General features: G+C 38.4%; 1 long non-coding RNA gene across 2 annotated transcripts in view; it reads left to right on the top strand.

Moving 5' to 3' along the window:
* The window catches only part of LOC132656033 (uncharacterized), a 98,952-nt gene that overhangs the window by 12,733 nt on the left and 58,611 nt on the right, over positions 1-27,608 (top strand). Inside the window, exons 3-5 of one of the 2 annotated variants that reach the window (XR_009593990.1) lie at positions 17,420-17,517; positions 21,130-21,276; positions 24,144-24,316. This is a non-coding gene — a long non-coding RNA (uncharacterized LOC132656033). Of the gene's footprint in view, positions 1-17,419; positions 17,518-21,129; positions 21,277-24,143; positions 24,317-27,608 lie in introns of those variants that run through there. The other variant, XR_009593991.1, reaches the window with a different exon arrangement.

Raw genomic sequence — 27,608 nt, forward strand, 5'->3', positions numbered from 1 at the left:
GATGAAAAAAAACTTCCTTTGCTAGAGGTGTTTAGCCAGCTCTTGGAAAGTTGATTAATTTTGTACATAGCTTAAGATTATGTACTTAGTACATCTTCTTGTCTGGCGTTTCAGGGTATTTAATGTCTTTCTCCTTGCTACACTGGGATGACAGTCAAAAACAAACAGTGGACTAGAGAAAGACTGTGCATTTCTGAGGGCTATAAAATGTTATTAAATATATGTGAACACCTCTTAACAGCCAATACGCTTTTAAAGAAGTAAACTGTTTGATTGCCTTGTGTTCTTTGTTGTGAAATCCAGAAAGTCTTCCTGGGGTGGGGCCATTGGACCACGGCCTGAATGGGTCTTTGGAATGTGGGATGGAGTTTCAGGAAGGTTTGAAATAATGGAAGGGAGATGTCAATTAAAGACAATCTGATTGAAATGATGAATATACATCAAAACAGGGGGTCCCAAAGGGTATGATTCTGAGCATCATTGTAGGCTATGGGAGTGAATGGAACTATTTGATCAGTAGAGTTAGGGCATCACAGATGCCTACACGGAGGACCAAGAAAGCCACCCAGATTCTTGGCTTGTTTGACTCTATAATTGGCAGTGTGATGAATGAGATGGGAAAAGGAATCAGAAAGCGTAGAGACGCTGGCACATTCGGAGTACTCTTTGTATGAATGTTGAGCAGATGACTAGCCTGCTGAGAAGACTTCCAAGACAAGGGAGCATCAGGGAGATTTGGAGTCAACTAAGTAGAGGTTAAGAGCAATAGTTAAGGAAGAGCTTTAGTGGGGCTGTTAATAGATACAGAGTTAAGAGTTAGAGAATGAGAAATAAGGACAGATCCGTGGAATTCAATTTAGTGGGAAAATGTGGGAAGACACCTGAAAACTTACAGTTCGAAATGTGACAATGAAGAATGGGAACCATAGCCCTTCAGCGCTATGAGGAAGGAAGCGCAGGGAGGAACAGAGGAACAAACAAACAAACAAACAAACAAACAACCACAAAAACCCCACCACAGATCACTTATTGTGTTTCCACACCTCATGTCAGAGTGATTTCCCTCACGTTAACTTTATGAAGTAAAGAACTGAGATTCAGCCTGGGTTAGATGACGTGTCCAAGTTAGCAGAGCTGGGAAGGAATTCATTCCCAGACGTTGTTTATGCTGCTTGTAGGCCTCGGTTAGCAGTTAGCCGGCTTTCTCTCTGTCAGTACTACTCACATTCACACCAGGAACTGAGATGAACAGCATCATCAATGTACAAAATGATGCACGGTGAAGCCAGTATTTTATAAGGAGGTAAAATTTGTTCCTTGATTGTGATTCCTCATTACCAACATGGGAGCTATCAGTCAGTACTGTACCAACCGGTTTCTGACACGGCGAAAAATTTCACAAGTAACCAGTTTTCTTTCTTTCTTTTTTTTTTTTTTTAAGTAATAATGATGTAACAGTAATCTCAAATAAGATTAGGCCTTCTTATCCAGACGAAATGAGCCACAGCACACAGGTTGTAGCCTATGTTTTAAAGTTCACATAATGATGTGGACCCCTTTTCACTGATTTACTCGACAGTAGCCTATGTTTTAAAGTTCACATAATGATGTGGACCCCTTTTCACTGATTTACTCGACAGCATCTCGTTCACATTTTATTTGAGATCATAATTGTGCCATTAAATTCCATAGGGTGCTGTGATAATCTGCAGTTTATGTCACATGTGACACTTTTTCCTTTCTCTGAGACCAGCAATCATCTCATTGGGGCCCCTTTCAGCTCTTTAGTTTTCTTATAGTTTCCTCAATTTATCTCCTTTAAAGTTCTCTTGCACTAGATTCTCCACGCTTGTTCACTCCTGTTATGCTCTTCAATGCAATGCTTTTTTTTAATAGCATTCTAACTATGATAATTCCAGTATTCTCACTAAGTGGAGCAGTTCTCAATGTATAAATTCAAGAAATAGTGAAACAATCTCACCTCTACAATTGTGTTGGTTGCTCTCGGTAATTTCCCCCTTTTCTGTTGCTTGTATGTCTGTTGGTAGGTGAGGAAATGCTCAGAGACCAAGATGAGGACAGCAAGAATTAGCAACTCATTGTCAAAGCTATTAATAATGCACCACGCCAAGATGCCATGAGTGGGACAGTGCTTCCCACCTTGATGAACCCACTGAAAACGTGTATATTGACTCTAACTATAATTCTAAACTTCTTTTTTTAAATGAAGAATCATCTGATTATATAGAAAGTGAAGGAATGTCTATATTTGTGAATAGGTAAGGGAATTATTTATACTACTCTTACTGGACCGAGTCCTTCCGTCTTTCTGTCTTTCTTCTCTTTCCTGTCTCTCTTCCTCCCTCTCTCCCTTCCTTTTTTCTCTACCTATCCATTCTCCCTTCCTTTCTTCCCTGTTGTCTCCTCATATCATCCTTCCCTCTCTTTTTCTGTTCCTCCCTTCCTTCCTTTCTTTGTTCACAGAGCTCTTGTGGTGCTCAGAGAACAACCTTCCACTGTGTTTAAGACAGTCTCTCTTTTGTTCTCCAGTAGCTGGTCAACAAATTCCTGGTAATTCCTTTGTCTTTGCTTCCATTTCTTAGTCAGGGCCCTACTGCATCCACCTTTCATGTCAACTGTTCTCAATTTGATTTGGGGGATAAACATGGGAGTGGGTAAAGGGGATGAATAAAGGTATGTAGTTTTTTCCAGTGTCAAAATACAACAAGGCAGATGTATCAGCCAGAATTCTTATATTTGAATCTACCACCTCTAAAATTTATGAAAATAATGTAAAACTTGACTTATACAAAAATGTAAATTTGGAATGATCATTCTATTCTGAAAGAGAAATATCCTTGTTTTTATTAATCTTCCTTTTAATTTTTTTTGATTCATAGAGTGGGACTTCAGAAAAAGACTATATGGATGTTTTCCCAATGAAATTTGTCTTTAATTATTTTGCCTATCACAAATTTATGGTATTCCTTCTCTTTTCTTTTTCTCAAACACTATTTGAAAAACTCAGGATAATTTGGACTACCTATTTTTGCAGCAGTTAGTCATATTTATCCTGGTTGATTAGCTATAATAAGATTGTAATGTTAATTATTACGTAACATCTATAATTAATCATTGATTCATGTTGTATACTTCTATTTTTCATAGTGCATGTTACCTATTTACATTTTAGCGACCATTATGTGGTCAGTATTTACTAATTTTAATGGTAAGTGCTTACCACATTCTGGGAAGCATCTTTTGTCCATGGTAGGAAGAATAATGTTGAATAGTGGTGAGTTGAATACTGTTACTTAGGGAACGTGGAGACCTCCTGAGGATTGTTTCAGTAGATGATTGTGCTGGCTAGTTTCGTGTCAACGTGACATAGGTAGAGGAAGAGACCCTCAATTGAGAAAATGCTTCATAAGATCTAGCTGTAGGGCATCATTTTCTTAATTAGTGGTTGATGGGAAAGGACCTAGTCCACTTCAGGTGTGCTGGTGCCCCTGGGATCTATAAGAACACAGGCTGAGCAAGCCATGACAAGTAAGTCACGATAACCAAGTCATGATAAGCAAGCCAGTGAACCACATTCTTTCATGGGCCTCTGCATCAGCTCCTGCCTCTAGATTCTTGCCTTGTTTGAGTTGCTGTTCTGGCTTTTTTTCAGTGATGAACTCTGATGAGGAAATATAAGGCAAATAAACTCTTTCCTTCCCAGTTCATTTTCGGTCATAGTGTTTCATCACATCTATAAAAACCCTAACCAAGAAAAGTTGGTACCAGGTGTGGGGTAATGCTGTCACAGACCTGACGATGTTGTTTTCGGAAGGATTGTGGAAGGACTTTGGAACTTTGGTCTAGAAAATCCATTGGGAACTTAGCAAGCTATTCTACAGGAGCTTGGGAGATAAGAATGTTGAGAGATAATGCAGATAATGGGTGCCTGGTTTCTGAAGTGTCATAGAGGGGAAAAAAGACTCTACCTAGACATTTGAGTTAAGAATCTGTGGTTCTGGTTAGCTGAGGCTGAAGAATTGGCTGTGATTAACAAAATACCAGAACCACTAAAGTGAAAGCTTTGTTTTGCTGGGATAAGGGAGCCTAGGCAACTGGGGCTACAGAATCAATCAGCTGCAATTAGGAACAGACCAGCCTCACTGAAGTTTACGGGGAAGAGTTTCCTCAGGGTCAGCACACAGAAGCTCCGTTCCAGAAGTGGCCAAGGTTGTGCATGTCCCCCACCCCTCTTGGCAGCTGAACTTGGTAGTTTAATAATCACCAGGTAGTACTGCTTTTGTAGGCATGAAAATGTCATGAAGAGTAGCTAAGGCTTGGCACTGTGTGATAGGGCAGGGCTTCCTAAAGAGAGCCCAGGAGAGGCTATTGGAAAGAGTTCAGTTCAGTCGCAGTAGAGGACCCTAGCATTTGGGGGATGCCCACACTACTGGATGGCCACCAAGAAGAGCAGGTGTCAAATGGGTCCAGCCTGAATCTAGAAGATTATCTGTGTGTACTGCAGAGAGCAGAGCCAGAGAAGTGGCCCAAGTCCTGTGTAGGATTCCAGAAGATCCCGAAAGTATCCCAGATAATTGATGATTGGACATGGAATTATTTACACTTTTGGAGTTTGGTTTTGTATTGTTCAGACTGTGACTGTGCCTCAGTTCCTCTTTCTTGAAGTAAGAATGTATTTAAGTTACTTTTTATTTTACAGGATTCCACAGGAGTGGAATTTTTAGAATTTTTAAATAAAATTTTACTTTTTTCTTTACAGTTTATTCATTATATATCCTGATTGAAGCCCCCTCCTTCAACTCCCCCAGTCTCATCCTCCCTCTCTTTTTCCCTCATCCCCTTTCCCTAGTCCACTGAAAGGGGGAGTTCTACACTATTGCTATCTGCCCATAGCTTGTTAAGTCTCATCAGGACTGCCTGGATCCTCTTCCTGAAATTCTTACAAAAAAAAAGGGGGGGTGTTTAAAAGAGACAGAGGGAGATCCAAGATGGTGGCCCTGATCATGCACTGTGTCTGATCATCAGGACAAGCAACAGACTGAACACTCTGGCCCCCAAAACACCAGCGTCTGTATTTCCCAGGTAAGAGAAAAGCCCATGGTAAGGGAAACAAGTAGATCCAACCTCAGGTTACCCAGCTAATTCTGGGAAAAGTTCCCAGGTTCTCAGTGGCACTTGGTCTGAGCCTCTACCCACTGCCTACTCTGATCATCCGTGACTATCATCTGGGTACCAGAGGTGTGCAGCTCCATCCTCAGGCCTACTGATACCCAGGAGCCATGGAAACAGCTGCAGATACCACTCCAAAATTCAACCTATCTCCCTAGGGAGAGCAACCAGACCTCTGGGCTCTTGGCTCACAGGTTCTTCAAGATGGTTGTACCTAGTGAGCACAGTGTCTGAGCACAGTGTCTAAGAGCTACCGCTCATTAACCTCAAATAAATTGTAATAGTCAAATGGGAAGCTCAGTTACCTAGTAAGGGTTACCTAGTAAGGGGACCAGGGGCTGTTTCTGACATGAACTCTGTTGCCTGCTCTTTGATCAGTTCCCCCAGTTCTTGCCAGGCCACAGAGGAAAAGAATGCAGCCAGTCCTGAGAAGACTTTACAGTTTGGGTTCAGTTGGTAAGGGAGGCGGGTTCCCCTTTTCTGAGGAATAGGGGAAGAGGGAATGAGTGTGGGACTGTGAGGAGATGAGGGAGGGAGTGTGGGACTGTGAGATGAGGGAGGGGGCTATGATCGGGATATAAAATGAATAAATTAATAAAAACTATGTAAACAAAAAATAGAGACAGAATATTTTAAAGAGATTGGATTTTTTATGTGTTTGAATTTTTAAAGACTATAGGACTTTCAAAATTTGGAATGTTTATATTGTAATGTTGATATTTATCTATAAACTTGAGGATGAACAAAAAATCCTTATAGTAATATGTTTGTGTGCCAAATTGACAAGGGGTCAATTGTGCCTGCTGGTTTTGGTCCAACTTGACAGAAGGTAAAGTTCTCTGAAGGAAGGGAGGGAACCTCAACTGAGAAGGATCCAAACGTAAGGCATTTCTTGATTAGTGATTGATGGGGGGTGGCCTGGCTCATTCTAAGTAGTGATGAGCTGCGTTGTGGAAATGTAATGCTTTTCTCCCCAAGTTGGTTTTGGTCATGATGTTTCATCACAGCAATAGAAACCCTAACCAAGACAATTACAGAATATTTCTTATTAAGTAAACGATGTAACTGAGGACCAGAGGAGTAAAGTCCTATAAGAAAACATCTGAATGTGTACATGGGATCCAGGGCTCTTGACTTCTAATGTTCTAACACATTGTTCTGTTTTTGTTTTTTTTTTTTTAAGTTTTTATTTATTCATGAAATAGATACATCTGTTTCAAAATGCTCAACATAACGTTTTCATGTATTGAGTGGTATTTCAAAAACGGAAATGGTATACATACTTATATTATCTGAGTAATTTAAGATAACATTTACAGGTAAACATTTTACTCTAAAATTGATACAAAAATGAGATTGTTTCATGTTAGCGATGATGAGTTGTTCATAACCCTGGTGCTGTGATGTGGCCTCTTGATGACTTATTTTCCTCATTTCTATTTCGACTTTAAATCTTTATTTAAATCAGTGCTTAGAGGATGCTACATGTCTTGAGGGTGTCTTTTAAAGCAGGGTTCTGTCATTAGATCTAGAAGTAGCCCAAAATGCCAGCACACCCCGAAGTTGCTGTAACTTTGTTTCTCTGGTTCTGTCTTCCCACATCAACCATGAGCTTCAGTTTATATTGGTTCATGTTTAGTATCTAAAACGAATGAACAAATTAACAAACTCCCCAACTTAAACATTCTTTAGATAAAAGATTAAGTACTTGTGCTGGTGGATAGAAGTTAGAATCACCTGAAAGGAGGAAAAGAAACCCAGCTGTGAAAGTTCCTCTAGAAGCTCAGACTTTAGGCAAGCCTGTAGAGCAATGGGAGTGGGGACTAACCATTGTGAGGAAGACCAGCCATGAAGTGGTAGTCCTGGGGTCTATAAGAAAGCATGCTGAGCAAGCCACAAAGAAGAAGCCAGTAAATAGCACTTTTCTATGGCCACTGCATCAGCTCCAGCCTCCAGGTTTTCACCAGGTTTGAGTTCCTGCTTTGGTTTCTCTCAGTGGACTGTGGTTGTAAGCCAAATAACCCATTTCTTATCTCCAGTCATTTTTCATCACAGCAATGGCAACCCTAATTAAGATAGGAGTCAATAGATGAAAATGCACATTTTTGAGATTTTAGTACGGGTTATAAAACCAACAAGCTTTGCCTTCAGTTACATCATTTACTTTCACATGTACGTGATATAAAAAAGATTGGATAGAATAAGTAGAAAATATAAATAAATGTTCCTGCCTATTTATAGTGTGGAAAAAAACTTTGATTAATATGCTGAGTAGTGTTATGTAAAATGAAAATATTGAATGGTACATATGATTTAAGTTGGATTAATATCCTGAAGCTATATTTTTTGTCAAACATTGGGGACATGAATTATTTTGCACATTGTAATGTCTACTAGATTTTAGCTGCTATGATCACTTAATTAGAAAATTTCTTAGATGGTAGAAAACGAGACAAATTGTTTCAGTTCTGTTGAATTTATTCCAGCAACTTGGAGTGCTATGTTTTTTCTAAAGTAGGTTTGTGTTTCTTCTAAATCCTATTAGTTGTGTTGTTTAGAAAGTATTTTCTTTCAATTCTATATGGGTTTCATATGTCATTTTGTATTCTATGTGTATATTTCCACTTCAGGACCAGAAATCCACACAAAGTACACATAAATTATATAAGAAATGTTATAAGCATGTTCACAGTTGTCTGGATATTATTAATAATAATTTGTGTTACTTTGGGGCTCTTCAAGACTTACTGTTTTCTGGGAATAACATTGTCTTACACTGACATCAGTACCTCAAATATTAATTTCTTCAGCATAATGCAAAGAAGACATCATTCGTGTTTTGTATTATGTTTTGTACATGCTTTGTAAGTATCTTCAGGTGGTAGCCTAGACTAGTCTGATGGAGAAGAGTCCTTGATGCACTATAATGTCTGTGCTATAGGTGTAAAGATCTAACTTATGATGCATTTTCATGCCACTTAACTCACTGGCTATTATAATGGTGTGCCTTTGGATATACCCCGTAAGTCTTGTGAATATTTGGTTCCAGTTATTGTTATGTTCGGAGAGGCTTAGGAGGAGGAGGTGTGGCTTTGTTGTTAGGAGGCCAGGCTTTGAGGTTTCAAAAGCTCTATACATCGCCAGTTTGTTTTCTCTGCTTCCTGGAGATGGAAACTTTCAGCTGTTTCTGCTGCCATGCTTCTGTCTGGCCATCAGGGACTGGAACTTTAATCCCCAAATAAACCCTTCTATATGTTCTGCATGATTTTACAAATATGTTTATATTTTAATATTTTGTGTGTGAGCTTGTATGTCTCTGTGTATCATGTCTGGTTCCACAGAGCCCAGAAGAGAGCATGGGATTCCCTGGAGCTGGAGTTAGGGATGGTTGTGAGCCACCATATGCTTCTGAGAACCAATTTGAGTTCTCTCCAAGAGCAGCAAGTGCTATTAACCACTGAGTTATCTCTCCCAGTAACAATTTTAATAGAATGTATATTAATAAATTAATTATATCAATTTTTAATAATTTTAACTTTAATCACTAAATTAATTATGACAATTTAAATAGAATGTTTATTAGTAAATAGATTTAATAGAATGTTTATTAATAGATTAATTGCGGAGAATAAAGAAATTTATTGTGTATGCTTATCACTTATTTTGAATACACTCACCCACAATTACCCTGGCTTTTGTCATAGTTCCTCTTCCATGACTACCTGTCTTTTCCCAAATTGCTTCCCTTACACTTTTATGTTTTCTTTTTCTAATTTAGTTTAACGTGAGTTAGTCATGAAATATATATATATATATATTTTTTTTTCTGTATCTATGTGGCTCATTTCACTCAACATCATGTCTAGTGCCATTCAGTTTTCTGTAAGTAACATGATCTTATTCCCTTTTACGGCCAAGTAATATTTATTGTGTATATATATATATATATATATATATATATATATATGTTTTCTTTATCCATTCACCTGTTGGTGGTTACTAAGACTAAGTCTACAACTTGCCTATTCTGAGTTGTGCTACGTTAAACCTAAGTATGCAGGTATTTCGACTGCATGCTACTTCAGATTATTTCAAGTATGTGCCAAGGAGCAGTGTAACCAACTGTAGTTCAATGTCCTAATTAGCTTTTTATTGTTGTGATAAAACACTGAATGAAAGCACTTCATCCTACAGTTCTTAATCCATCACCGAGGGAAGCCAAATTTTCTGTTCAAGGCCGGAGCTTGCATGCAGAACTGAAGCGGAAGTCATAGAGGAGTGCTGCCACTGGCTTGCACCTCATTGGCTGGCTCTGCTTACTGGCTTGCACCTCATTGGCTGGCTCTGCTTGCCTACTGATGCCAAGGGCTGTATCAACCATCAATCAAGAAAGTGAACCACAGACTATCTATAGTCAGTCTGATGGAGGGAAATCCTTAGTTGAGGTGATTCTAGCTTGTATTAAGTTGACCCAAACCAACCAGGCCATTCTATTTTTAGTTTGTCAAGGTGCTTATTTCTTTTTATTTTATTTTATTTTTTATTTTTTTTTATCAGTTACATTTTATTAACTGTATCCCAGCCGTGTCCCAATCCCTCATTCCCTCCCAGTCCCTCCCTCCCTCCCTCATCTCCACCGTGCCCCTTTCTAAGTCGACTGATAGGGGGGACCTCCTCCCCATTCATCTGATCCTGTTTTATCAGGTATCTTCAGGACTGGCTGCAAAGCCCTCCTCTGTGGCCTAACAGGACTGCTCCTCCCTTCGGGGGTGGGGAGACCAAAGAGCCAGTCATTGAGTTCCTGTTAGAAATAGTCCTTGTTCCCCTCACTTTGGGAAACCAATTGGTTACTGAGCTACCACAGGCTACATCTGAGTGGAGGTTCTAGGTTATATCCATACATGGTCCTTGGTTGAATGTCAGTCTCAGAAAAGACCCTGTGCCCAGATATATTTGGTCCTTGTGGAGCTCCTATCCTTTCCCCATCAGACTAACTAAATAGGCCGCTTTACATTTCCATGACAATTTTTATTTTTTGAAAAGTTCTTTCCAGGAGAATTAGCAAGGACATAGGTTGAGGAGCGAAGAGAAAGCAGGCTTCCTGAAATACCAGCTTCTTGTTCCCAGAACACCTTAGGGGAAGAAACGGTGGGAAGGCATGTGGTCAGTATCTAAACAGGACACCTGGGGAAAGGGCCCTGGAGCCCTATAAAATACCCAAGCCAGCGTCCATTTATTGGGTTCCAAACATTAGGGACCTCCCACACTAAAGGGGTGAAGTTACTACACTCTTTCTCTGAGGCTTGGTCTTCTGTCTTTCTTGGGCATGCAGTTCTTTGTCCATGTCAGTGAAGGAACTCTGTGAGCCTTCAGACAACTCCTAGCGCCTATGATACCTGTGGCACATTTTTGCCAGACTTGTTACTTTCTTGTTGTTCTCTTGATCTTAGCTATTGTGACTAGGGGTATGTTTGTGTGACAGGACCTCAGTGTAACTTTTTTCTTTTTTTAAATTGGGTTGGGGTTTTGCCAAATAGCCCAGTCAGCCCTCTGAGTTCATTATGTAGCCCAGGCTCTCCCTTGGCATACCCTCTAAAGATTAGAATTGTCCCTTAATTCATATTTCAGCCTATGTAGGCCTAAAACTCAAAATTCTCTGCCTCTCAACTCATTGTTTGTTTGTTGTTTTTTTAATTGTATTTTCTGAATAGCTAAAGAGTTGAATGATTTTTCTTTTATTTATTGGCCGTTTGTGCACTGTCCTTTGAGAAGCGTTTCTTTAGCTGGTTTGCCTACTCACTGATATGGTGATTTGCTCCTCTGTTATGTTATGTAGTAATAACTAGGGTATATTTTCTCCCATACTTTGATTTGGAATATGTAGTCAGCAAGCTCATTTTTGTTTCTATTTGATTTTATCAAGTTGATAACATTGTTGTTTTTGCTTTGGCGCAAAGTCCATAATGATGTTTCATGTGACTCTAATTACGTTGTTCACTCTTACGATGTCAGTGACAACATTCCTAAGCAGGGAGGTGAAGGAGTGCACTATCCGAGAGCGTTTGTTACCTGGGTGTCCCAGGCTGGCCATACAGCTATTTTGGCATCACTGTCTTTAAATGCAGAGAGAGGCTGTCAAACCCCTCATACTTCAACCGCAGGGGCTGATGTGAAACCTAGGTTAGAGAAAGCATGTGGAATTGACTTAATGACACACAAACATGATATTTATGGTTATTTAAATTTGAGAACAGATAAATAAAATTAACCTTTTATTTGGCCCAAGCCAACCCGATGGTTCTCTAACTTTCTGTTTTGTAGCATTGAGTCTGTTGCCCCAACCTGTCTTGGAGACATTTTATGACCTTTCATCTCTTGCACAAATCCTGGCCAAATGCTACTCCTGTGTGTTCCAAAGCATCCTAGGTGTAACTGCATTAGTGCACTTACCGTATTGCATTGGAAGGATGTTATATGACTCTCTTTTCCATTAGACAGAGCACCTAAAGAGTAGCCATAGTCAGATTTCATTTTTGTGTCTCTCATTCATTACATAATAGTTGGCCCACTGTTGATGCTTCTGAATGTTTACCAAACCAGTCATAAAGCTTGGAGACACAAAGGTGACTAATATATATTTTAAACAAATATTCCTGGTTAAAACATTGTTCCACTTAGCTGGCTGGTGATTTATAATAAATATGACTTTGCAATTTCTATTTGGAATTTTTTAATTGCTTAATTAGGTTTGCTAATTTATCTTACATTTAGTAGAAAACCATGAGTATAATTATATTTTCTTTTTCTAGTATTACTAATGATTTTCGCTTTTCCTTTCTTTCCTTTTGCAAAACATGAACATTCCTTGCAACTTTTTTCCTTTCAATGTTCTACTGAGCAGTTTATGGACTGGCAACCTGCCAAATGGTGATCCATTTTCTCAAAAACGTCGTCTGAGACCATGCCAAGCAGGCACACAGGCTTATCTACTGCATCAGAGTACACTCACATAATTCGTGCAAAATTATGTTTGACATTAAATTATAAACCCTTAGCATAATAATAAAAAAATAAATAACTCTCAAAGCAAATTAAAAATATGTTTTCACTGGAGCAGGTTATTAGCACACTGGAAACTTGATCTTAGTCATCAATCCATGGGCACACTTCCATTTCTGGAGGGGTTTGAAATTTCTGTCTGTGCAGAGAAAAAATTTCTAATTCATAAAATGAAAATTAACTAATAATATAATTTTTCCTCCTGAACTGCTCTGTTGATGAAAACATGTCCACTGCTATCATAGAAATGAGTGACTTTTAAATAAAGTAGTTTGTGTTTCCATAAACAGAAGGGTAATGGCCACTGCTGGGTTTTGTCAAAAGAAAGAGTAGCCAGCTGTGGCTGGCTTGTCTGTCTCCCTGCTTCCCCCACTTTCTCCCTTTTTATTCCTCTCTGTCCCTCTCCCTTCCCTTCTTACTTTTGCTCTCCCCTTCTTTTCCCCTCTCCCCTTCTCTCTCCCTTCTCTTCTTTCTCCTGCTAAAATATTTATTCAAATCTACCTTCTTGGGATGGTAAATTGTGATAACCTAAAGAGAGCCCAGCATAAAGAATGGACCTGCTGTGAATTTGATTTTACATTCTGAAGCCTAGGTTCTTAATAGTAATAAACAGAACAGGTGTAGACAGCAGAAGGCTCTTCTTGATCACACCTAGCATTTCAAATTCTGGACATTTTATGTGTCTTCTTAGTTTTCAACACCTCTAAATTAGAGTTAGATTTTTAGCTTCTGTGGTGCTAGAGTTACAGGTTTAACATGTGTTTGCACATGCTCAGTAAGTACTTTGATAAAGACTTAAGTTTTGATGTCATTTAAATAGGCACTCCTAAGTTCAGATATAGAAATCTGGGAGTTTATGTTTTAGTTAAAGTATGTTAATTCACTGCAGTCCTGGATGAGATTAAATTATTATGTTGATATTTCTCATTATAAGCTACAATAACAATCATACAATAAGAACAAACTTTATTTTCAATGTATTTATTTATAAGGTTTAATTTTAATGAGATTTTACTTACTCATAATTAAAATTAGCATTGTTATGTGAAATTATATTTAGATATTTTTATAAATGTTTCTGACAGATAACTGCTATGCTTTTATGACAGCATCAAAATGGATATGCCTTCTTTAACTTAGTAAAAAATAAAGCCCCAGAATCAGACGGTCTATGTCTGTGAGGAAGACACAAGAGTACCATTTTACACAAGATAACATTTCAAAATGATTGCCAGGTAACTTGGAAAATTGTAATGTGTCTGTTCTGCTGCCAAAATCGTCTTAGCACTGGGAATTAATTTTCCAATGTCTTTTTGGAAGTAAGAGGTGAATTCATTATTGCAGGCACTGTGATATCTTTGAAAGTCTGATGTTAGACTGCTTCAGACGAACATGGAACCTGTAATATAATTGGACTCGGCTCCTTTATCTTTCAAGGGCTCTTTTACATGACAACACAATATACACACTGCTCCAAGGGACACCTTTGGCATGTCTACAATTCTAATTTCTTTCTACACTCTTGTTCATTGTGAATTCTTGGAACCTAAGCTGGATAACAGAGTGGGCATGGGGGGCGGGGAATGTACAGAGCCCAATGACCGTTAGCTTTCCTCAGCAAGCTGGTCTCCTGAGCGCTCAAGGATCATTTGTAACAATTGCCTGAGAGAGCTACTGTTCTTCTCCACTGCGAATGCACAGCTTTGGTATGAATTTCAGCGGGGACTCATGACTCCCAAGGGGCTGAAGGTGTGCACAAGCTCATAGGGAGACAAGGGTGGCTTGTGGACAGGGTAGTTATGGAGTTGCAGGGTCAGGCCTGCCATGCAGGGAAATGTCACACTAAAAGCGGGGACACAGGTGGATTAAATTTTGCCCCACGGACAAGTTTGAAATGCTGCCAAGTAGTAGATGCTCACTCTTGGTGTCCAGAGATCCAAAAGACTAAAAAGCATTGAGCCTTAGTTAAAGGCCTCAAGACAAGATGGAATGGCAGGTGCTTGCCAGCAACATAACCTTTCTCTCATTGCATGTCTCTTTTGCCTTGTCTTCCTGCCGTCTCCTAGTTATTTGGTATATGCTGTGTTTGCCCTTTTCTTTCTTTTTCTTTCATCTTTTACGACAAAATTTGATTGATAAGCATGTCGTATTAAAGTTTATCTGATACTGTTTGTTAAGAGGCTAACATTCTGTCAGAACTCTTTTCCTGTCTTCTTTCTCATATTTAGGGTTGTATAAAAGCCTTCAGCAAAAGGCAGAGGTCATTAAAAATGAAGCAGTAGCTTAAGCAGTACAGATGGTTTTTCTGGTACAATAGGCTTCCTTCGGGTAAGTCTGGGTCAAATCTCCCTGGTTAGGAGTTAACTCTGCTTAGGGTTCTGTCTTGGCGTTCCAGATTGGACATATCTCTGCTGGCTGAATTTTATTACCAAGCAATAAAATAAAATCCAAAGTACTTAAACTCTTTTTAATGAGGACTACCAAAATATTTTTATTCTGCGGCTCTCCCTTTGTGCTCTCCATATTTTAATGAGATTAAGGCTGGGAGAAACAAACAAAAGTACATTTCAGACATATCTACGTGACATTGATAAGGAGTCACTGCATTTGTCAAGCTTTCCTTTTTTCTTTTTGTCTCTCTCCTGCTGAATTGGTCAGAATAACTAGGTGTTTGCCTCAGAATTAACACAGTTACAGCTAGTTTCAGAAAGAAAACAAAACAGTTTGTATACCATTTCTCTTAGTTGCTTTTTCATTTTCTTCTAATTTGGATATTTGTTTATTTTGACATCAAAGTCATTTTAATAAAAGCAACAAACAAATGAGAACACCCAAGCCTAAATGTTTTTTTAGATAATGTATGTATATATTAATCTTAATTTTTTTCTTCACAATTCATTCATCACATATGCCGATTGAAGCCCCTCCCTCAACTCCCCTGTCCCACCCTCCTTTCCTTTTCCCCTATCCTCTTCCCCTAGTCCACTGAAAGGGGGAGTTCTCCACTATTGCCATCTGCCCACAGCTTGTTAAGTCTCATCAGGACTGCCTGGAGCCTCTTCCTCTGTGGCCAGGCAAGGCTGCATCACCAGCAGCAGGTGATCACAGAGCAGGCAACTGAGTTCATGATAGAGGCAGCCCCTGTTCCCATTTTATTTATTTATTTTTGTTTTCCCTGTTTTTGTTTTAAAACACAAATGACTTTTTTTAATTTAGTAATTAACTTTTTAAGGTTCTGACCTAAATGAATAGCTATAAACCAAGGCTTGGACCCTGTCCTTGCTGAGGCAGTGAACTATTTAGCATGTTCCCACAGAGCTGATGTTTTCATTTAGGAGACTGCGAGCAGCAAGTGTTTTTTGTTTTGTTTTGTTTTTTTGTTTTTTTTTTCTTTTTAAATAGCACATCATCTTTTTACTACATGTCTATTTCTTGTTGTCCTTGTTAGCGTTCTCTCTACCACAAGAATAAAATCAACCAACACTTAGAGCAATGCCATGGCTAAATCACAGTAAAAGCTACTTTAACTGAGTTATTGAATTAAAATGAAAAAAAAATTGTTTAATGACTCACACTTGACTTTTTCAATGAGAAGCAATATGGTCCCCTCTGCGTGCTTTCTGCACGTAGTTATTTCGAAGTTGTACTAATTTTGTAATGGATAAAGAAAATTTCATGTATCTTCCTTAAGCAGCACAGCAGAGAACACTGGCTATGTCTCTTGCTAGCATATGGCCCTCATCATTAGCAGTAGCAGGAGCAGCCACCTCCTCTAGTTGACTGGTGGAAAATAGGGCTCCAACTCAGAGCTGTCTGCTCGCCATAGCTTTCTCTAGTTAAATTGGTACCACAATCTGCAGGGTTTCATCACTCCATTGGCAGTTTAATATAAACATCTGTTTCCAGTCTTTTATATCCTATCTGAGTTTTTTTTTTTCAGTCCCTCTGACTTATCTGTCCTTTTCTCCTTCCTTACTCATTTCCCTTGACTTTAAATTAATACTATAGTTTCCAGTATTTCCTTGATCTTTTGCTCAGATGTGTGCATCATAAAACATACTTAATTACCCTTCAGTTTTCTTCTGGAGCCTATGCTGTTTGTTTGTAATTTCTCCCCCCCCCCCCTTAAACTTGATTATACTCACTGCCCTCAGAGCTCAACTTTCCTTGGAAATAATGTACCATGATTCCAGATTTCAGTGATGGTGGTGATTATTTCATTGTGACTGTCGTCAGTAGCAAACTACAAAGAATCTTATTCAGGCTCAACAGTTTCTGTGTTCTTCATTCACCTCTGTTGATGCTGGTGTCTCAAGGCTCTGGTGCTTCAGACTCATCATGCTACTGTCCTTTCCATTGAACTTGCAATATTGGGAAGCAAGGGCACATCTAGTGGAGAAACAGAAGCTCCAAATCAAAGAGAGTAGAAACTTAAAACTCAACTATTTGTTAAATATCAGCAAACTTCCTGCCTTTATTATTAAGTCACACAGAAAGCTTTTTTTTAACCTTTTTTTTGGGGGGTGGGGGCAGAGCCAGTCATGAAGAATGATACTATTTAAATCACAGGCAGTAAAGGAAATGGCGGAATTCTGTAAACAATTGGCAAGCAGGGCTTTGTTCTTATTGTCCCATTAAGCTTAATGTGAGGTGTTACATTTAATGAAATGTGATGGCTGAAGTGTTATTTTCCTATTGGTTACTGTAACAGTCATTAACAAGTAGGACAGACTAGTACTGAAAATAGAATACTGTATCCATGACAACACAGAGTTCAGCTTTTCCATTTTCAGCAAATGGGACAGTAATTACTTAATATTTTCTTGATTTATTAATTTCCATATAAGTTAGGATAACAAGAAGACTTGAGTTGGGTATTTAATAATCTATGTTAATCAGGTTTTATTAGGCCCACCATTTACTCTATGAGTGGGTCTCATGCTATCCTATAAACATTTGTTGAGATTGTACATGTTGTAGACAACTAAGCATATAAAGTGAATCAGGCACAACCCTCACTGAAAGTTTCCATGGTGTAATTGATACTGAAGTTCTCAAGGTGAGGTCCCTAAACAAGACTAGTCTATATCACAGGAACATAGAAAACACACAGGTTTTCTGGGCTCAGGTTCGGTTACTGTGTAAAGATAAAGCCTTCTGACTCTAACAGGTTTCCAACTTGACCATGGGGCCCTTAAGGTTCAAGAATGACCAGTCGGAAGAAGGAGTTGTCCTCTGAGGAGCTGTCAACTGAGCCTTCCAAGTTCTGTAAGTGTTTATTCCTTAGGCTCCAGCCTAGACTAGAAATGTTGGCCAAATTTCAACTACACATAACTTATTAAGAGGTAATGAAGTAGGGGTGAAAATGTGGCTCAGTTGATAGCATCCTACTTGAGCAGTCAGGAAGCCTTTTATTTGACAGTCAGCAATGGATAAAAATGAGCATGGAGGCACATATCCATAATCTCAGCACTCTGGAGTTAGAAACAAGATTGCATGTTATAAGCTACTCAAAGAATCACTCATTTATTTTAAAATCTGATTGTTCACATTCCAGACAAAAGTGTTTTGCAAATGTGCAACACAGATATGGAGATAGATCTCAACATGAAACTAAAATTATTTCACCTTTCCGCATATGTCTTCTATGACAAAATGAATTTGAAAGTAAGAGGTGGAAAAAGAATGCTCTCTTGGATTTTTAAAAAATCCTATAATGACCATATATGTAGAGGTGAAGAGAATGGTAAAGTTGGGGAGAGAGAATCGCTTAATAAACACATACTTTAAGGGTGGAATAAATGAAAATTCAGATTGGAAAACCCATGTGGATCCATGTCATATTTGTCTAACTGAATCTTATATAAATCTGAGGTAAAGCTCAAAATACTGTTTTTTCAAAAGAAAAACACAAGTCCTTGACGTCTTTTTTTGAAAAATTATTTATTTTTATTAATTAATTAATTATTTATTTACAGTTTACTTGTATCCCAGCTGTAGCCCCTTCCCTTATCCCCTCCCAACCCCATCCTCCCTCTCTCATCTCCTCGCATGCCCCTCTCCAAGTCTACTGATAGAGGAGGTCCTCCTCCCCTTCCCTCTGACCCTAGCTTATCAGGTCTCATCAGGACTCTTTGAATTTCTACATTTAGGCTTTTGGTCCAGTATTATTAATGGCAGGTGACAGGTGCATGCCATCTCTATGTACTGTGTCTTCTCACTTGGACTTCCTGTTCTTGAAGATCAGGTCTCTTATGCATTCCTTGGAGTGAGAGTTTAATTCTCAGTGTCCAGTATAGTGCCTGCTCTGGATTTTTCATTTCTATAGCCAGCTGACTATTATTGCTATATGGCCATTTTATTGGGTGTTAGCTCATACCTTAGCCTCTTCAACCATACCTATAATTTGGGTACTCAGAATAGAGCTGTATAGTCTAAAAGCAACAGCACCGGGCTGACCGATGAGTAATGAAGCGATGAGAAAGAGGAAGTGGTGCAGTAGGACTTCGCTAGAAAAGCGAGTAAAATATGTCTCCAGACAGGAGGTGTTTGCTGAATATAAAAATAACGAGGAAAAAGAAAGTTTTTGAAAAAGAAAGTCATCCTGGCAGTCATATTGTGAATGTATGTTTTTTCGTATGTTTTTGAGTATATAATGTTTAAATGAGGAAGAATGAAATGAGGCTAGACAATCATAAATACATCCAAATATTAATTATGGCTCTGATAAATTATTAATGTTTAGGAGCTATGGCCTTTCAACTTTGGAAGAATTTAAACAACTAGAAAGAAGAATTTAATTAAAAAACTTTTTTTTTTTTTTTTAAGAAGAAAAGCAGGAAGGTGGAGATGAGAAAGAGGTTCAGGTTTTCACTGCAGTTCCTTTTAAAACTGTTACTACCTAGTATATATATATATATATATATATATATATATATATATATATACTAGGATATATATATATATATATATATATATCCTAGTATTTAATGAAAAGTAATGACATATTGAAAACTGTTTTCTTTACTTTCATCTTTCAAACAAAAAAGGATCTGCTCACAGCACAGGTAGTTCAGCTTTCTCACTTTGTCCCTCCCTCTCCCTGCCTCTTAGCCTCTTGTCAGAAGCACTGTTTAATGCTGGACCAATTAAAAACTCTGGACCCTACACATGGTTCAATTAATTGATAAGCTGAATCGAGAGGCTACCCTGAAAGGCAAGGCAACAATTTGTTAACATTTACTGAACTGGACTCTAGACCTCTGTTTAAACCGTACCTGTAAGCTTCGCTTGTAATAACCTCCATATTTTTGAGCAGAATATAATTACCAGGTTAATTCTGTTTGCTTCCTTAGAAAGTACATGAATTTAAGTAAGAAATTTTCTTACTGTATGTTACGGAAAAGAAAACAAAAAAGATAAGAGAATGTCTTGCCCTCCCCCACTGGGCTACTCCCTGCTATTTCTAACAGTAGTACATTGTTGCTGACTACGTTATGTTTTACTAGGTTGTGTCAAATCAAGAGAATAATTGGACATTAAGATTCATCTCTGAATACATTAATTAGATGATTTCTTTATTTCTGTCTTAGGTTACTAATGATTTCCTCTCCATAACTAAGGGAACTCTGTAAGAACTCATTATGCTTTGGGGATTCTCCAGCTACTTTGAGATGATTTGGGGTGGGTGCGTTTGTTCTGGTAACAGTAGACTCTATATTAAGTTGCAGAATTAAAATTTCAAAAAGAAAGGGTAGTATTTAGATTTCACATGTGTGCCCTTCAGGGGGCTATTTCTTTTCAGATGAAATATGTTCCACAACAGTGGTACCTATGGAGAGCCCGAGGCCCTAGGAATACTAATGCGCTCATCACTGCCATCCTGGAAGCCACGTTCTCCCCAATGCTGAGTCTACAAGCATCCCCCCACCCCTAGCGTGAGACACAGGCAGTTCTGAGGCCATGCATCTGGCTGCGTGTTGTGTTCCCTTCAAGAAGGTTTTCACTGCTGATCTGTCTGCGCTGTGAGATTCCCAAGTTTAAGAGACAATAAGTCTCTGTTATTAGCTAATTAACAAAATCACGTAAGCTTTCTGAGTTAAGGCTATCAAAGCGGAAGTTATCTCAAGATCATCCCTGTTGCCTGTCCTTTCTGCTTTGAGTGGGCCTCTTCCTAGGTAAGGAGAATTTTTCAGATCATTTCACAGTATTTCAAATTGCTATTATTTCATGTGAAGAACATTTTGCCTTAGAATGGTAAGGTTATCAGCATGGAGTTTAGAATTCAGAGCCAGTGATACATAATCCAAAGACAATCTCAGTCTTATGGTACCCAAGTGTCCACTGAATGATGGGTTTTTGCCAAAAATCTGAAATCAAATGACTCCTTCAGAAATTTTTAATAAGATGCATTTTTGTTTTCACTTACTGATTGATGACAGCATACTCTAATTTTAGTTATAACAACATGTTTCATTGCCAGTTTCTATCTTTTTTAATTGAGAAGTATAGTTCACCTACACTTAAAATCCTTATTGACAGCCAAGGAGCCCTGACATTTTGCTGTTAACTCTCTTCATGTGTGTGCTATCTTTTTATTGCTTCTAATTCTTTTATTACTGCTTCCTTTTGCATTTATGTTACTTTTTTTCTAAGATTCTTTTTTATTTATTTTACATTTACTTTCTTAAAAATAAAAATATTTATTGAAGATTTCATGTGGATACAACAAAATATCATACATATCCTCATTTCTTCCCTCCACCTCCACCACCAGTCTCTGCCAACATCTGTTTCAACTTCATATCCTCTCCTCCTCCTCTTTTTGATAAGTTACCTGCTCAGCCCATTTAGTGTTGTCCTTTTATGTTTCATTACCAGGTCACCCCTCAGAGCGCAGGCAACCTACTAGTGGCCAAACCCACAGAGAAGAACGACCTTCCTCCCAAGTAAACTCTTCTTCCATCTGTGGTGCAATTTTGGCTGGCTCGATCATGTGAGGATCTTGTCCAGCTAACTGGAGCTGATGTAAGTCTGAGGGTAATAACCATATCCTGTCCAGAAGACAGCATTTCCTAATGTCTTGTCACTCTCTGCCTCTTACATTCTATCTGCATTTTGTTACAAGATGTTCCTGAGTCTTGGCAGGGATTTGCAAGTTGATGGAGATTCCAAGTTAGGGCTAAGCATGCAAGCCACTAGTCTCAGCACTTTGACCAGTTATGAGTATCTGTATTGACTGAAGCCCAGTGCAGAACATTCCCTGTCCAAGTGTGAGAGCAACCAGCTTTAAGTCTATGGCTATGAACATAAATGCTCTGTAGGCGTTTAGACATCATAACCATTCAGCAAAATAACAACAGTAGATTCTACCCTAGGGCCTTCGACCTCCCCATCATGGACTTTGACCAGATGTAAAGCGCCAGGCATAAATCCTCTTCCGTGGAGCAGTACACCATTCTTTCTAGAAAGCTGTTGTTCATCCCATAACGGTCATGCCTCCGTTATACCCTTGGGCATATCTTGCCTGTCAGGTTGGTGTTGTAGCATGTAGGGCCCAATGCTGGGTAGAATCACTAATGTCTTTCTTCCCCATCAATCTACACAGCAACTTTTGGCAGGATGAATGCTAACCAGCCACCAAAAAACATCCTAGTTGCTTCAAGCTTAATTTTTCTGTCTTGCAGCTGAAGTGTGTGGTGTCTTCAGCAATGGACTCTTACCTTATAGCTGTGGTTAGCTAATAAGAGCAATGTCAGTAACCTAAGTTGTTTTGGAAACCTCAGAGACACCCTGACCATAACTAGTACAGAGATATCGTGTGTTTGGCACTGTGACTTTTTATTTAACAGCCTGTGTCTTCCGGCATCATTGTTCACCCAAGCAGGGTTCCCTGTGTTTGACCTCCTTTGCTTGTAAGATTACATTTTGAAATTAGCTTACTTTTAGTAGGTTTTTGTTAAGTTTTTAAAAATACATATTTAGTTTCAGTTAGATTACTCCTAATCCCCCTTTCACCTACTCCTTTCCTTGTTTAAACACTTTACTAATATTCCCCACCTGTCTTTTTCCTATAAAATTGGGTTGCAAGATACAGGATGACTGAGTGGCCTAAGGCTGTGGAGTTGTGTCTCTTCTATGAGACATAGTGTTTTATGTGTATGAGTATTCTCTCAGTAGTCTGTCTAGTATGGGTGTACCTAGTGCTTAGAAAGGCCAGAGGAGGGTGTCAAATCTCCTGGCCTGTACTTCCAGACTGTTGTAAACTGCTCAATGGATGCTAGGAATCAAACCTGGGTCCTTTAGAAGAGCAGCCAGTGGTCTTACCCACTGAGCCATTTCTCAGTGGGTCCTTATTCATTATTTTAAATATAATATGTTACTTCATTATTTGAGCTTACATACAACCTATTTTTATCTATTAACTTCCCATTCCTCCCCTAAGTATGTATATATATATATATATATATATATATGTATGTATTTGGGAAGAACTCCATTTGCAATGTATTTGGCATTGACAATAGAGGACATGTGCAAACCAGTTTAAGCCCTGAAAAATCAGCAATACTGGGACAGATGATGACAATGATGATATGAGAAGACGTAGATATTCAATTATTACTTTATTACATACTTAAAGGAGTTAAAACATTATATTTGCCATGTTTCTACAATGTGACAAATGCTATTTTAGATATTATGAATAAAAAAGCAAATAAGTGGATTTAAAAGCCCTGTATTGCAGGAAGATGTCCATTTGTTGTGACAGTTCCACCTTAGGTTTACTAGGCCTTCACATAAGATAAAAGTTAACTTCAGATGACTCTTATTCATACTATCATCTGCCTTCAGCCTATAGTACATGGTTTATTATAATTATTATCCTTTAAGAATTTGCAGAAATAAAAAATTTGCATTTGAAAACACATTCTAAATATAAATAAAAGCGAGATGATATTCATTTTCCTCTTCATAGTTTTAATTATATCTCTTCTAGGCTAATATTAAATAGATGGTTGTTTTTTGTCCCTTGGGCTTACAGAACTTGAGGAAGACTTCACAAGCATGTGAGTCACTAGCAAAATGCTGCACACTAGTATTTGTCTGTGGTAATCCCAAGGTGACAAGCATTTCACCATCTAGCTGTGCCCCGGTCCCACCCACGCCTAATAGGAATCAGTGTAAAATCAGTAGAAAAAGTGACTGTATCAACTCCACGAGAAACAAATAAGAGCTCCAATCAGTTATGTTTTTGAGCTCAGGGTGTATCTAACAATTCCATTTTTCAAAGGTTACATGTAGGATATATCAGACATGAAAACAGAGCGAATAGTAACAACAAAGAATGCATGTTTCACTTTCACAAAATTATACAGATGTCAAGAGTTTCCTAACTTAATTTGATCTATTTTCTTTGTATTTTTTGTTTAGTTGGACTGTTTTTTAAAACAATTCCTGATATAATAATATTGTTCTACTCAGTAATGTTTCAGGATGTATTTCAACAGTTAAACTTTTCTACCCTATTAACCAACAAAAAGCATTAACTGCATATCCTTATCCAGACTTTCTTTTTTTTTATACTTGTATAAAAAATGTATCCAGGAAATTAATCGCTATATACAATCAATATAGAGCAAAGAATATCATTTTGAAAAACAAATTGGGTTAAATTACTTCCTTGCTTAAAATCTCCCAAGCCTGTTTAGAAGCAAAATCCAGGAATCACAAAGTCCTGTATATTTTGTTTCTGTATGGCAATTTAATTTTATCTTTAAACCTCTCATTTTCCCCATTTCCCAGGCATACCTGGATTTCCTTTAATCTAACACCTTAACATTTCTTTTTCTTACACCTAGAATTCTAATTTCTTTTTTTTTTTTTCAATACAGTTTATTCAGGAACATTGAACAATCCTCGGACCCCGGGGAAAGCCAGCCCACAGCTTAAATAGCCTCTGGGTAGCCAACCCCAGCGTGCCATGTGGGCAATGCAGATAGGTCCACATACATGGAAGCAAGCCAGATCCTCGGCCTTAGCCAAATGTGGAGTTGTTCGTGACAGAGAGCACTCACCATCGGGAAGGTGGAAGGCGGAAACCAGCTCCATCTTTAAGGCATAGCATTCCGCAGCTCTCTACAGTTTCCCCTTTTTGTTTTAGACGCATCAGGCAAGAGTAGAGGTCTGATCTCTGATATTAGAAATAAATTGGGACTTTGTACCGATGTTCATTTAGGTGTCATCCACCCAAAGAGCATCAGACCCATCCGATACCTTTTTCTCAGAGGCGGGACCTGAGGCATCAACCCGCATGCAATCAGACATGCTCTTCTCTGGGTCCAGAGCGGCTGACCCTGAGTGCAGTGCTTAGCCTCGCATCCTGAGCGTATCATTTTAGCTTTTTATGGTATCCAACCATGCTTGGGGAGAATGTCCTGCTTCAATGGCTGTAAAGGCCTGAATGATCATGGCTGCATCACACTGTTGAGAATGGCCAAGATCAAAAACTCAAGTGACAACACATGCTGGAGAGCTTGTGGAGAAAGGGGAACCCTTCTGCACTGCTGGTGGGAATGTAAACTTGTACAACCACTCTGGAAATCAATCTGGCGCTTTCTCAGACAACTAGGAATAGCGCTTCCTCAAGATCCAGCCATACCACTACTGGGCATATATCCAAAAGAGGCTCAAGTACACAAAAAGGACATTTGCTCAACCATGTTTGTAGCAGCTTTATTTGTAATAGCCAGAAGCTGGAAACAACCCAGATGCCCCTCAACTGAAGAATGGATGCAGAAATTGTGGTACATCTACACAATGGAATATTACTCAGCAATGAAAAATAAGGAAATCATGAAATTTGCAGGTAAATGGTGGGATCTGGAAAGGATCATCCTGAGTGAGTTGTCCCAGAAGCAAAAAGACACACATGGTATATACTCACTCATATAGACATACAACATAGGACAAACCCACTAAAACCTGTGCATCTAAAGAAGCTAAGCAAGAGAGAGGACCCTAACTAAAACGTCCAATCCCCATCCAGAAAGGCAAAGAGGATGGACATCAGAAGAAGAAGAAAACAGGAAACAACCTAGGAACCTACCACAGAGGGCCTCTGAAAGCCTCTGCCCTTCAGACTATCAAAGCAGATGCTGAGCCGGATGGGCAACTGTTGAGCAGACTTTCTTTTTATCTCTTAAAAAACATATATCACATGCAAATGTCTGTCGAGGTCAGAAAAGGGAGATGGGTATACATTCATATACTGTTTTTTTTTTTTGTAAAGTATCAGTTTACTTAAACCAAAACTAAAATTCATTCTACATATTATACCATAACAAGGAATTATGTGCTGATTCTGGTAGTTTTGTCTGAGAGGTGGCTCCCCTCAACAGAAGAGAGGTTGGGAGGTGGTAGAGAAGAGACTCTATTCAGTCATGACCTTTGAGGAGCTCCCTGTGCCTGTCCCATCTCCCCACCCCCATCTCTGGTTTCCCTTTGGATGCTTGCAAGGTGTGAGCTTGAGACCCAGTCGGCAGAGTGATGAGCTATTGGTACCAGTGGTGTCCGCTACAATTACGTTCAGCTTTTTGTTTCATTTATTTTTATGTTTTGTAAATTTGAAAACCTTTTGTGGATGAGTCCTTCATAAGAAATACAGGAACTGACTTTCCTACTTTATATGATGCTCCCTGGCACCAGCAAGAAAGAAACTATGGAAACAATACTATTCAAAATAGCCTTAAAAATATTCTGGAATTAAGATAGCCACAGAACTGAAAGACCAGTACAATGAGTACTTTAAAATACTGAAGAACAAAGAAAATATAAGAAGAGAGAAAAACTTGATATGTTCATGGATTTGTAAGATTGATATTTTGAAAACAATGTATAGACACAAGGCAATCTCCAATACAACATTGAAAAAAATTATCTTAAATTTCATATGGGAGCACAAAAGACCAAAGATAGCCCAAATAATTCTGAGCAACAACAATACACCAACTAACCAACCAACCAACCATACAAAGCAAGCAAACAAACAAATAAATAAACAAACTTCTGGAGGTACTGCCATTCCAGATTTCAAGTTATATAACAGAGTTATAATAATAAAAACAATATGGTACTGACTTAAAAACAGCCTCTTTGATCTGTGGATTAGAATGAGGGCCCTCATATAAACCCATACCATAAACTTTGACAAAGAAGTCAACAGTACTCATTGGAAAAAAGATATTTTCAACAAGTGGTCCTTGTTCAACTAATAGCTATCTATATCTATAATCTCTGTCTCTATTTCTCATGTCTCATCTTTCTTGAACTCAGCTATAACTCTGGTAAAAGGTTCATATCAATAAAATACATTAACCTCTGGCCTCCACACTTATTCATGCATGCTTACACACAGACTTGGCCACATAAGTATGTACTCACACATTAAAAAAAATCGTAATAATCATCCATGTAAAAGCTCTTAATTGTCAAATATAAACACTTTAAAGTACCATTTTTTTCTAAAAAATCTTCACGAAGACATGTTAAAAAAGTCTATAAGGTTTGGCCTAAGAGAACAGAGAGCTAGTGCTACTGTAGCTTGAGCATTTGCAGCCACACAAATTCCTTGTGTTGGAATATTAATATCAAATATGCCTTTCCAGATGCTAGGCTTGCTTGCAGTTTGGGATAAAGACTTGTAAGTTCTTAAGTTGGAGAGAACGGAGCACACAGACACACACCTCAGAAGCTGGGTTTCCTCACTTTGTTTTCCACCATGTGTGTGGTCTGTGTTTGTCTATTATATAAGCTTTAACTTTAAAGTTAACACTTTGTATCCATTGAGGGCTACTATAGTGATGTATTTTCTTAAAGAATGTTACAATTTCTTAGAATGTTCAGTTGCACATTGTATCATGATTGGTATAAAAGCATTTGTTAGTGTATCACTTGGCTCAGACTTCCCCACATGTATTAGAAGAAGAAAATAGGTGAGATTTATTTTACTTGAGCTTCAGCTTCTGTGAAGATTTTCCGGGGCTTTTTTTCTTCTTCTTCTTTTTGTGTTCTTGTTTTAGGATAGAAATGAACATTGTTCATTCCAAATAATATATATTTACTATATAAAATATAACCTATTTATTGTGTTTACTGTTTACTTTTTTTTTTTCCCTGAGGAAACTTCTCATCTTATGCTAAAAGACAACCTTTAGGTACGTTAATTCCTACTGTGAAGTCTCCTAAATAACATTTATTTTTTTCAATGCTGAGGACTGAGCTCAAGTCCTTATGCCTGCTAGGTGAGTGTTTGCCACTCAGCTACTCAGTGGCCTGTCCATTCCCTAAAATAACAATTT

This window comes from Meriones unguiculatus, chromosome 8 (assembly GCF_030254825.1).
Source record: "Meriones unguiculatus strain TT.TT164.6M chromosome 8, Bangor_MerUng_6.1, whole genome shotgun sequence".
Classification (NCBI taxonomy): domain Eukaryota; kingdom Metazoa; phylum Chordata; class Mammalia; order Rodentia; family Muridae; genus Meriones; species Meriones unguiculatus.